The sequence below is a fragment of the Nycticebus coucang genome, chromosome 11 (genome assembly GCF_027406575.1).
Source record: "Nycticebus coucang isolate mNycCou1 chromosome 11, mNycCou1.pri, whole genome shotgun sequence".
Taxonomy (NCBI): Eukaryota; Metazoa; Chordata; class Mammalia; order Primates; family Lorisidae; genus Nycticebus; species Nycticebus coucang.
In genome coordinates, this window is record NC_069790.1 from 84,187,265 (window position 1) to 84,198,703 (window position 11,439).

The following is an 11,439-nucleotide window of genomic DNA, read 5'->3' on the forward strand; positions in this document are numbered from 1 at the left end:
ATGAAAAAAGCCAACAATCCCGTGTATCAATGGGCAAGAGACATGAATAGAGCCTTCTCTAAAGATGACAGACGAATGGCTAACAAACATATGAAAAAATGTTCATCATTCTATATATTAGAGAAATGCAAATCAAAACAACCCTGAGATATCATCTAACCCCAGTGAGAATGGCCCACATCACAAAATCTCAAAACTGCAGATGCTGGCATGGATGTGGAGAGAAGGGAACACTTTTACACTGCTGGTGGGACTGCAAACTAGTACAACCTTTCTGGAAGGAAGTATGGAGAAACCTCAAAGCACTCAACCTAGACCTCCCATTTGATCCTGCAATCCCATTACTGGGCATCTACCCAGAAGGAAAAAAATCCTTTTATCATAAGGACACTTGTACTAGACTGTTTATTGCAGCTCAATTTACAATCGCCAAAATGTGGAAAGAGCCTAAATGCCCACCAACCCAGGAATGGATTAACAAGCTGTGGTATATGTATACCATGGAATACTATTCAGCTATTAAAAAAAAAATAGAGACTTTACATCCTTCGTATTAACCTGGATGGAAGTGGAAGACATTATTCTTCGTAAGGCATCACAAGAATAGAGAAGCATGAATCCTATGTACTCAATTTTGATATGAGGACAATTAATGACAATTAAGGTTATGGTGGGGGGAGGAAAAGCAGAAAGAGGGATGGAGGGAGGGGGGTGGGGCCTTGGTGTGTGTCACACTTTATGGGGGCAAGATATGATTGCAAGAGGGACTTTGCCTAACAATTGCAATAAGTGTAACCTGGCTTATTGTACCCTCAATGAATCCCCAACAATAAAAAAAAGAATTATTGTGTGGTTCATATACTTCTTGTTTCCAGTTGGGTTCCTCAGAAAGCAGACGCTGAGACAGAGAATGTGTCGCAATAGATTCAATGACGTACGCCTGGGAGGGAAATGGGAGGACGCAGAAGGAGAACTGCAATCCAGCGTGGCCTCGAAATGCCCTCTCACCCAGCCTGTGCGTGTGGGCGCCTGGGAAAGAACATGATCTTGGCCAAGGAAGTTGTGTCAGAGGCAGACACCTGTGCTCCTGTGGCTGAAACAGGGGTAAGATGGCTCATCTCTGTGACTACCACATTCTCCCAACACAGGGCTCAGAGCCACTTTTCCAAACATGTCTGCAGTGCAGTTCTCCCAGCGTGCTGTGGGACTCTCTTCCTGAGAGCAAACTTGGGAGATTGGTATCAGGCTGTAGCTGGTCTTAGACTATAACTAATATTGTCTCCCTCTTTCACTGTCCATTTTAAATTCCTGTCACCCTCAGCTACTGCTTCTACTGGCCGCAGTAGCCTACCTGGTGTCCAGACCTTTGTTGCCAGAGGCCTGAGGTTGGGGTCACCATGCCCTTCATAGGCCAACATTGCTACATACAGCTCTATAGCATTCCTAGGGAACGCAGCAGGGCATTCCCTCTGGTTATTCCTGTCCCCATTGCGCAGGTGTGAGTGCCTCATCCTGACCATGGGAGGCACTCACACCTGCCAACAAGATGCGTTCACTTCTACCTACTGGTCCATGAACATGAGGAGCCCAGACTGCCTGGTTGCAAGGCAAAGCTTATAATTCAAGAGACTGCTTATAATTCAGGGGACTCTTACTTTGTCCCCTGGCAAAAAGTGCGCCTCCTGTGAAAACCAGGTCTCTAACCCTGCAGAGCCCAGACATGAACAAGCACAAGACCTCTCCCTGGCTAGGTCACTGAGAGTGATGGTGAGTGTCTCCACTCGGCCTCCACCCTTGCTGCCTGGCCCCATCCATCCTTTCTCTTAGAGGTAGCTTGTAAAGTTCTTTCATTCAAGAAATACCCTGCCTCCTAGAGGTTGCTACCCCAGTTCTGTGGAGGAATGCCTTGGCCTAAGCAGCTGTGCCCTCAGCAGGCTGTTTCAACATATCCTCAGGCCAGCAACTTCTGGGAGGTGCAGTATGTGCCACAACCAGTGGATCCCACAGACCCAGACTCAGTCCTGCACCTCCTTTGTTGTGAAGTGGGTCCCATGGTCTGATGTGATGCTATGTAGGCTCTCATACCAGAGGATCAAACACTTGGACAAAGTGTTGGCTGAGGCCTGCAGGCAGGAGAGCAGCTCTGTACCCAGAGTACACGTGCATTCCTGAACCATTGCCTTTCCAGGAGTGAAGGAACCCAGTGAAGTCACCTTGCTGCCTAGTTGGCCAGATGGTCTCTCTAAAGAATGGTGCCATGTCAGGGGGCTCCATGCTGGACTCTGTTACTTGATAGTCAACAATAGCAATATTTAATCTTAGGCCTTTTCTCTTCCCCTCAGAGTGGATGATCAGTAGCAGATCGGTCTGAGTCAATGGGAGTCCAGGCTGCTGTGTCACCTTTCCCTTTGCCACCATGGTGCCTCTGTTCACGTGCTGGCTGATGACAAAGTCCGGTGTGATCCTTTTGTCTACTTGGCTGCTTATTGCCTATTCTATGATGGATACCGCCTGGTGTATGCTGATATATGATGCAAAGGCCTTCACACTTTGTGCCCATTTGCCCAACCGCATGCTCCCCACAAATCTCCTTGTCCTAGATCTTCCAATTTTTTTCATCCAGGCCCCTGAACACTTGGCTGGCCCATTTGGTACCACCTATGAATTTATAAATATTCCAACTTTGAGCCATACATAGTACTTAACCAGATTTACCCAAAGTTCTGTCCATGAAAGAATTCTCTTTTGCCACTGTCTTTCAAAGGCACCGTGAGTGAAGCTGCAGGGCAGCTGCTCTCCACTGCATGCACACAAACCCCGCACAGCATCTTTTCCTACCACTTATGCTTTCAACACTGTGGGATCTGCTGACTCATGTGATGCATACAGGACCGCTGCTCACATTGCAGCCTGAACCTGCTGCAGAGCCCTTCCCTGTTTTGTAGCTCTCAATCCATCAGCCTTTCACCTCACTCAGTATGGGAGCTGGAGAAGTATTTCTAACTGTAGAATATGATGCCCCCAGAGCCCAAAGAGGCCCACCATGCACTGCACGTTCTTTGTAGACAGAGGTAAAAGATGCGGTGAGTAATTTTCCTTTTCCTGAGGAGATGTCCAGCAACCTCCTGACCACTGGACCGTAACATTTTAATGGATATAGCTGGCCCTTTTGTACTCAAAGAGTTGGTCTTCCACCTTTTGGAGCACCTGAGCCTCACCATGATTTCCAGCATGCTAGTCACCTCTTGTTCATCTGATCCCAATAACAAAATGTCCATTACAAAGTAGTTCAATATTGTGCTCTGTGGAATGTCAAGATAATCCAAATCTCTTTGTGGTACATCAGAGGGAAGATGTTTGCACAGATCTAGGGAAAAACTGCAAATGAACATGTTTGCCCATTTTATGAATGTGAACCACTTCTAATCCCCTTTCTTAATGGTGATAAAAAGGATTTGATATTCATCAAATCAATGAACACATACCATGAACCAAAGCTATATAATTTCTCTAGAAAGACACCATATGTTTTAGTCCATTTCTGCTGCTATAGCTGAATACATGACACTGGGTGATTTTTTTGCAGGGAGAGAAAAATTTTAATTGCAGTTGCAGAAAACATCTATATGAAGTAGAGGCTGTTCCAATAACATTAGTAAAGAATAAGTTCTAGAAAGTGGAGGTAACTGGATATAAAATTCTGGCAGCAATTTAATAGAGCAGTCTCAGATGGTTAGGCTGAGGCCAGTCCCTAAGGAGAAAAGAAGCCTGGTCTGTGGGGAATCTGGGAGGATATCTGGAGAAATGTTACACTGCACATAAACCAAATTAAATTGTTTTCACAAATGCTCTAAAGTTCCATATAGTAAAAGGTTTGTCTACATGCATTTCAATTTCACGGCAAGAGTGGCATAGAATAACCAAACACAGAAGAGATCATTATACAAGGCATCTAACTCTTCATACATAGAATTCAGAATGATTACACTAACATTACATCTAGGGCTTCCCGCACCTACAAAGTGGCAGTGGTTATGGAAAGCATGACCCCCATTATTAACATCCAGAAAGCAGCCACCACCTTCTACATGTCTTATTGTGTTTTTTTCTTCATTTTTCTTAATCAACTCTGCTGTTGTTGCTGCTGCTTAGCAAAATTGGTAAACACAAAATTGCAATCATTGAACATAGGAGTCTGACAATCAAGATGTTTAAAGTCTTCAATCTTCAGGGCAGAGAAAGCACTGTGCAACATTCAGAACTCTGATGAGCAAACAATGTGGTGACAAATTTCCTGGCTTGAAGACTTCCATAACTTTCCTGATCAGGTTATTATAGGAGTCTTAAGTTTGTTTCAAAGTTCACATAGGAAAATTCTGGTTCTGGAGTGATGTGGCTAGTCCAATAAGTCCCATCTAATTTCATTCCAATAATTGAATACCCACAGGGATTCAACAAGGCAGCATCAATGACAGAATCTGGTATCAGGTCATGAACTCTGTTCTCAGGAGTAGCATCCTTTGCAGTAACACCATCTTTCATGTAGAACTGGCCCATAACTGCTGGTCAAGCTCACTCATCAGTATTTCCAGGGTTTGATCTGGTTGACTGATTACTCAAATCTCTGGGAAATCCAGAGTATGTAAGTGCCAACAGTCAGGATTCATACATCCCATATGATATGTTGCTCCATTGGGGAAAATTGCATTTAGAAATTCTATTTCTTCTTGGAAATTCTGCTATGGGTACCCTTGGTGGGAAGGCTTCATGAAATTTTGGATTTAGTCAAACCCATTATAATTCATAGCAAACTTCAACAGGAAATCGATGCTTTAAGGAAGAGAGTCTTCAGAATGAAACATCTCTTGGTGACAAACGTGCTGCTCTCACTGAGTACATAAGCTTCCTGCTTGTCAGTTTTTGTCACAGTTGCAGGAAGAATGGAGACTGAACACTCCATTCTTGGTAAGGGAAAACACCCCCAGAAGGGGGGAAAAAACACAGGAAATAAGCTGAGCAAGCCGGAATAAAAACAATTTAGCTGGCTTACTCTAAAAATAACAGTTGAATTACTTGTCTGGGCAGTTTCTGCTTTTACTGGAAGCCTGACCTGTAAGGGAAACAGCTTGCAACATCCCTGCTACACCTATAAGCACTCTGAAGAACAAGGGCCATAGTAGAAGCTGTGAGCAAGGCTTGAGAAAGAAAATTAACCAGGCCGACCCCTGCCCAGTCAACCGCCAACAACCTTCCAGAAGCAAATATCCATTGTGGGGATTTGCATAATGTCCAGGGCAGAGATTAAGGGAATAGCTCGAGCCCTGAGATATGGGCAGGAGAGCTTGTACCCTAACCATAGAGGGAAACACCTCCAGGTGGAGATAAGGGGAGAATTCCTCTTTTCCACCAGTAATTCAGAGGAGAACTGATGTCACTGCATCTGCTCCACAGAGAAACTAGAGGGGTCTAACCTCTCCCAAGGGATCTATGTGTGTGATCATAGGCAGGAGGCTGCCCCACACAAGGCTCAGGTTCTGGATTTCTCAAAGCTGCCCAGACCCTTAAAGTTAATGATTATAGATAGAATAAGAGCTAACATGCTTACTCAGAGAAACTACTGACATTTTTACTCCCTTCCTCAGTTTACCTCTTTGGCTAAATAAGAAAATGCCTTCAATAAAATCTGTCTGGGACAAGCACTCAGGGCCACTTGCTGAAGCCTCATAAGCTTGCAGTGGACTCCTGTGCCCACTCTTTAGAACTCTATTCTGTGTGTCCTGTCTCTTTTTTTTTAATTTAATTTTTTTTTATTATTAAATCATAGTTGTGTACATTAATGTGATATGGGGCACCATACCCTGGTTTTATAGACCGTTTGACACATTTTCATCACACTGGTTAACATAGCCTTCCTGGCATTTTCTTAGTTATTGTGTTAAGACATTTACATTCTACATTTACTAAGTTTCACATCTACCCTTGTAAGATGCACCGCAGGTGTAATCCCACCAATCACCCTCCGCCCATCCTCCCCCCCCTTACCCTTACCCCCTATTCTTAGGTTATAACTGGGTTATAGCTTTCATGTGAAAGCCATAAATTTGTTTCATAGTAGGGCTGAGTACACTGTCTCTTTATCTCTCACTGCTTTTACTTTCATTTTTCCCAGTCAATCACCCATTTCCACAGGTCTTGAAGGATCCTGCTCCCAGGACAGGACCCTGGCAACAGTTATAATTGAACACTGCACATCCTTTAAAAGGATGCCCCACCCAGATCTTGGGATAGAGCGAAGATCACCAGATCCTTGGTTTGCATCAGGTTGCTGCTGGGAGACCTCCAGAAGCTTCTCCATCCTTTCAAAAAAACATATAGCTTCCATCATGTGAAACTAGTGGACAACCAACAACCACAGAAAATCTACTAAACCAAACTTCTTTCCCCACCGCTACGGATTGTTCCAGCTGTGTTACTAAAGTTCAGGTTCCTTTTTCTGCTATAATTTTATATGAACTTTTCTTAAACACAGAACTATTAAATTTTCTCTGCTTCTTTTTGTGAGTGAAAGTTGGACATGGGTCTGTTGGAAATAGCGGCAGATACAGTTCAGTCTCTTGTAGTCTGTCTCTTCCCTGTTAGGGAGAAAAGAGCCAGCACTAGCTAATGTTGTTGGCCATACCGTGTAAGGCTGGGTATAAATACAATAAAGGATGGGAAGTCCATCATAGTGCTGGCAAATGATGAGGACCACCTTTATGGACACAGGAAATCTGGAGCCAGAATTTTTTTTTGAGACAGAGTCTCACTTTGTTTCCTTGGTAGAGTTCCATGGTGTCATAGCTCATAGCAACCTCAGACTTTTGGCTCAAGTGGTCCTTCTGCCTCAGCCTCCTAAGTAGCTGGGACCACAGGCAGCCACCACAATGCCCAGATATTTTTAGAGATGGGGTCTGACTTTAGCTCAGGCTGGTCTTGAACTCCTAAGCTCGAGCAATCCACCTGCCTTGGCCTCCCAGAGTGCTAGGATTACAGGCGTGAAACACTGCACCCCGCCTATGAAGCCAGAATTTGAATAAAGTTTTATTTATTTCCTACTCTCCACACATACCTTACTGTAACAACGGTGCTATTATCATGGTTCAAGTCCCTGGGTGTCAGTGTCTATTTGGACCTTGATTCTAACAGTCCTTGAAGTATGTAGGTATAACCCTTTCTTCATAGCACAGTTATTGGAGTAGATGTTACATGATGCCTTGAAGAGAGAGAGGCTTCTGCATTGTTTTCTGGAGGGCACTTGCTCCAAATAGAGTAGGTGAGCAACATCTGTAGTCTATGGGCTCAGTAAGTCCAGAGGCGTCTAGGGAATCAACCCTCCTGCACTAGGCCTTTGACTCTTTCCATTTTCATAGAGAAGATGAGAACTTCTTTGCATGCATCTATAAAGGCCCTCTGGTTTTCACATCTGGATTTTGAAAGACTTATTACTCCAGCCCTCACATGTTCATTATCTTTTTGTAGAGCATCATTGGCTCTTAGCAGTCACTATCCAACACCTGCCCTTTTTTCCATATATCTCAATTGCCTGAAATCATTCCAGCTAGTTCATTTGCTTCTACGAACACGCCCTTCAAATTCACTGCAGATGGAAGTTTTAACTGGAATGTCACCTCACCCCAGAGCTGTGTGAGTTCCTCCTGCCACCAGTGATGGGTCCCCACTGCCAGTCAGAGGCAGCTGATTACTGCTCTGCCACCGGACTTACTGCCTTCTTTCTTGGGCCTCTCTTGGTACCAACTCTCATAGGTTGGGTTCTCTGTAAGCAGAAGCTGAGATGGAGTTTGGAGTGCAAGATATTTATTAAGAATCTACACCTATGAAGGGAAGAAGAAAGACATAGGGTTAGGCAGAGAAAGCAGCTGAACTGCAATGCAGCAGGGTCAGTGTAACCTTGGTCAAAAAGGCAGGGAGCTCTGCAGAACGTGTTCTGTGCCAAGCCAGAAGGAATGTGCCTTTGCACCCCAACTTTCTCAGTCACAGGAAGTTGGTTGCCCTGGAAAGGAAGAGGTCTCAGAAGCAATGCACTTCAGGCCCCATCGTGCCCACTGCAGGTTCAAAAGCAAGTTCTCATTGAAAGGGGTTTTGTGTCCATCCCCAATCCCTTTCTTGGTGTTGAGGAATCAAATAAAGAACTTGAACTATTTTGAAACTGTTTTGGCTTGCTAACCAGTGTTCTTGAGTGTGACACTCCTCCTACATTGATAAGTCCATACACTCAGTGCTCATTTCATCTAATCCTCTTTCTATGTAGTGGACCACCTTCAGGTTGCTTTTTCTCTCTTGCTCTCTAAAAACCATTTTCTCTTATTCAGTTGACTTTAAGATATATCCCTTTAGTGAGTAATAAGAACATCAAATTTTTTTTTTTGATGGCCTCAATGCTCTTGTCTTTCTCAGATGTCAGGCCCTCTCTGCTGGGCAGTGCAGGATGGGTGGGATGCTGCCCTGTCACTCTCTCCTTTTTTCCGACTCCCTGCATGCAGAAAGACGTCAGCTGAAGCACACATCCTGTTCAGTCTGTTTCTAGGAGTCCACATGTATAGACTTTGTTCAGTTGTGCCTTTGACCCATTATGCTTTCATTTTGTAACTTAGCTTTCACCATGACATTTCTCTCATTTCCTAATGTTTCACGTATAGTTGACCCTTGAATAAGACGGGTTTGAAGTGTGTGATCACTTATATGCAGATTTTTTTCATAATACAGTTGTCTCTCCGTATCCTGGGGTTCCATATCTACACCCAAATGCAAATTGAAAGTATAGTGTCCACATGATGCAAACCTGCCCATCTGTACACAGGGTCTTTTCACATCTCTGAGCTGTATAGGGGTTGGTATCTTCAGGGACGCCTGGAGCCAAATAAGAACATCATTTTTTTACTCTATATAATGCATTTTAATATAGTACTCAAGGTGTTATAATTTTGTCTGAGACCCTTGCTACTATACATACTATAAATAGATGACCACACTTTCAAGGTCACAGCCACATATGTATTCCAAAAACACTGTAGCAAGGAGAAACTCAACTTCCTTGAAATAATTGGATTAATTACCTTTTCTTCTGAGACATGTGATTTTTCTCCCCCTAGTCATTCTCTTTAGAAAAAGTTTTATTGCCTAGCCCTACCCATCTGTCTCCATCTGTCTTGGATGGCTTATTTGGGTTTTCTGTGTACTCTTGGCAGTTCTCTGAAACTGTTTGCTATCACTTCTTCAGGGTTATGATTTGAGATGCTTTGAAGAAGAGTAGTTTATTGCTGACTGCATTTATGTTGACAATGGTCTCACCTGTGTCCATTAATTTCAGAGTTCCTTTTATTAACCAATTATCAATCTCTGTAATAATGAGTGCCTTCTTAAGTATCACAGATGCTTTTTCATAATTTATTTTATTTAGGTTTACACAATCTCTCAATTTAAAGGAAGCCAATGACATTGATATTTCAGGAAGACCTAGGCAAGTTCTGAGAGTTTGAGTCCTTTGAAGTAGAACACTGAAGAAGGTAGGCTAATTCTAGTTTTCTTTACAATTTCTCAGCACTGAAATTTTTGAAATGAGAAGAATCTAAGAAACATTGTATTGATCTAAATATTTCTTTGAGAGATGGAGACAGGAAATTTGAGCGTTGGTGGTTTATATGATAAAATTAAAGTACAGTGGAAGCTCCAGTGTCAACCACCTCCCTACAGTGACCACCTCCTTAAGTTGACCTAGTTTTCTTTTTTTTAAATAATTTTATGTGCCTCATTTTATTTAATTAAATTAATTAATTAATTTATTTATTGAGACAGAGTGTTCAGCTGTTGCCCTGGGTAGAGTGCCATGGCATCACAGCTCACAGCAACCTCAAACTCTTGGGTTAAGCGATTCTCTTGCCTCAGCCTTCAAATAGCTGGGACTACAGGTGCCACAACTCCCAACTATTTTTTTTGTTATTGCAGTTGTCATTGTTTTTTTTAAGCTGGTCCGGGCCGGGTTTGAACCCGCCAGCCCTGGTGTATGTGGCCGGCACTCCACCCACTAAGCTACGGGCGCCACCGACCTAGTTTTCATAGACTGGACATGCACCCCATATACGTTTCAGTACCTTAGGTCTAGTTCCTTGTGTTGGGCACCTCAGTATATTGACCAGTTTGTTATGGTCCCGTGGGTGGACAACTTACAGAGATTCTACTGTGTTTCGTAATAATTTCTCCAATGAAATGAAGAAAGAAGACCTGATTATAATGTTTGTGTGTGATACATAAATTTTATGGTTTGTTTCCAGCCTAACTGTTGCTTTGAAAAGTTATTGACAATCCCAGTTGTTTCTGCCTCAGCAGAGCAATTTCCTCATATTGAAACTCATTTAAGAAAAAAACATAAAAACGTCAATTACTCCAGGAATACTGTCTGACTTGATGTTACTATCAATAGGACTCTAATTACACAAAAATCTTGATTATAACTACATAATTAGTGTTTTTATTAAAATGAGAGAAAGAAAAGGAATGTATGGAATAAATATAAAATATATCATGATTACATGCCTTTATTTTATTATCATTCCCAACAAATCAGACTAATAATTTTATTCTATGTTTGATATTTTGCCAACTTTCACAATTTATACTTATCTTTTTCTATTTCATCATTAAGAAAGTTTGTCAAAGTAGAAAAGAACATTTTATTTAACTGTTATCTTGATTTATACATATATATATTTTCTAGAGATAAGTTCTCTGTCACTTAGGCTGGAGTGCAGTGACATGATCACACTCATTCCACCCTTGAACCCCTGGGCTCATGTGATCCTCCTACCTCAGTATCCCAAGTAATGGGGCCATGTGCCACCACACCTGGCTAATTTTTAAAATTTTTTTGTAAAGATGGAGTCTTGCTGTGTTGCCCGGGATGGTCTCAAACTCCTGGCCTCAAGCAATCCTCCAGCCTCAGCCTCCTGTAGTGCTGGGATTACAGCCATGAGCTCCTGTGCCCAGACTAATTTATAACTTTTAAATGTTTACACTTATACAATGTGGCTCTCCATCTGTACTCTGCGCTCAGGTTCCACAAATGTTTGAGAAAAGCCTTATTTTTCTTTTTATAATACCATATTCACATGATTCTAAATCTTAAAATACATTTAGAAAAAGCCAAATAGTGAAAAGCCCAATTGCCACCCTGACTCCATCCATCATATTTTCGTTCCTGCTGGCAAACCATTTCTCAGATAATCACATTTATTAATCACATATAAATATACTTTTTATTCTACCTCTCCCCCTCTTTTACAGAAATGTTAGCATTTTATGTGTGTTGTCCTATACTTTTCTTTTTCTACTTAACGTATTTTGGAAAATTTCCCATATTTGTCCATAGAGAAGTTTCTTGATCTT

General features: G+C 42.3%; 1 pseudogene; it reads right to left on the reverse strand.

The window, feature by feature from the left end:
• Nucleotides 1-4,123: 4,123 nt before the first annotated feature.
• LOC128560381 (S-adenosylmethionine decarboxylase proenzyme-like) lies at nucleotides 4,124-6,382 on the reverse strand (annotated as a pseudogene).
• Nucleotides 6,383-11,439: the final 5,057 nt, after the last annotated feature.